The sequence below is a fragment of the Hipposideros armiger genome, unplaced genomic scaffold, assembly GCF_001890085.2.
Source record: "Hipposideros armiger isolate ML-2016 unplaced genomic scaffold, ASM189008v1 scaffold_1034, whole genome shotgun sequence".
NCBI classification, from domain to species: Eukaryota; Metazoa; Chordata; class Mammalia; order Chiroptera; family Hipposideridae; genus Hipposideros; species Hipposideros armiger.
Window position 1 is genome coordinate 239,252 of NW_017732384.1, and position 1,821 is coordinate 241,072.

The following is a 1,821-nucleotide window of genomic DNA, read 5'->3' on the forward strand; positions in this document are numbered from 1 at the left end:
TGGGAGGCAGTCGGCACAGCGTCTGTCTATTCCGCCATCTTACCGGAAGTCTCCGTGGCTGCCCATTTTTTAATTGCATTTTATTGGTGTTGAGTTGTATGAGTTCTTTATATATTTTTTGTATCAGCGCCGTATGAGAGGTGTTGTTTGCAAACATCTTCTTTCCTGTGGTTGGTTGCTTATTCCTTTTTTGAATGTTTCTTTTGCAGTTCAAAACTTTTTTATTTTGATAAAATCGCACTCATATCTGCTTTACTTCCCATGCCTTTGAGGTCAAATTCATAAACCTCACTATCCCCAAGGTCTATAAGTTTAGTACCTATGTTTTCCTCTGTAATTTTCTGTTTCAGTTATTAAATTTGGGTATTTGATCCACTTTGAGTTAATTGTGGTGTGTAGTGACAGACTGCAGTCTAGTTTCATTCTTTTGTACGTGGCTTCTCAATTTCCCCAGTACCATTTATTGAAGAGGCTTTTTTTTTCCATTGTATGTTTTTGGCTCCTTTGTCAAAAATTATTTTCCAATATATGTCAGTTTATTTCTGGATTCTCAATTCTTTTGCATTGGTATGTGTGTGTGGTTTACTGCCAATAATATGCAGTTTATACTATTCTCACTTTGTAGTATAATTTGAAGTCAGGGAGTGTGATAACTCTGGCCGTTTTTTATTCCCCACTCAGGATAGCTTCAACAATTCAGGACCTTTTGTGCTTCCATACAAATCTGATGATTTTTTTTTTGTTCTACTACTTTAAAAAAATTCCATTGGGATTTTGATGGGGACTGCATTAAATCTGTTTACTGCTTTGGTTAATATGACCATTTTAACTATGCTGATTCTTCCAATCCATGAACATAGAATGTCTTTCCATTTCTTTGTGTCTTCTTCAATTTCTTTAAAAAAAATGTCTTATATTTTTCAGTGTATAGGTCTTTCATATCCTTGGTTAAGTTTATTCTTAGGTATTTTATTCTTTTTGTTGCAATTGCAAAATAATTTTTTTTGAAATTCCTTTTTCTGAGATTTCATTGTTAATAAATACGAATGAAATGAATTTTTGTACATTGATATTGTAGCCAGCAGCTTTGCTGTATTTTTTTTAATTGTTTTTAATTTTTTTTGTTGAAATGTTTAGGTGGGATTTATTTTATAAGTTTATTGGGGAGACAGTTGTTAGCAAGTTTTTTATATAGAGGATCATGTCATCTGCAAAAAGTGACAGTTTAACTTCTTCATTCCTAATTTGGATACATTTCTTTCATTATCTTGCCTAAATGCTTTGCCTATGACTTCCAATACCATCTTAAATATCAGTGGCGAGAGAAGGTATCATTGACTTGTTCTTGATCTTAGAAAAAAAGCTTTCAGTTTTTCACCATTAAGTATGATATTAGATGAGGGATTGTCATATATGGTCTTTATTATGTTGAGGTATTTTTCTTCTATACACATTTTATTAAGTACTTTGATCATAAATGAATTCTGTATTTTGTCAAATGATTTTTATGCATTTTTAATAGGATCATGTAGTTTCTAGTCTTTATTGTGTTTCTGTAGTGTATCATATTGATTGATTTGCATATGTTAAACTATCCTTGTGCATCTGGAATAAACCTCACTTGACCGTGATGTATATATAATCTTTTTAAAGTACTGTTGTATTCGATTTGCTAGTGTTTTGTTTATGACTTTTGTATCTTGGTTCATTAGATATACTGGTCTCTAGTATTCTTTTTTTGTGTGTTATCCTTACCAGGTTTTGGTATCAGGGTAATATTGGCCTCATAAAATGAGTTGGGTATTGAAAGAGTTTGAGAAG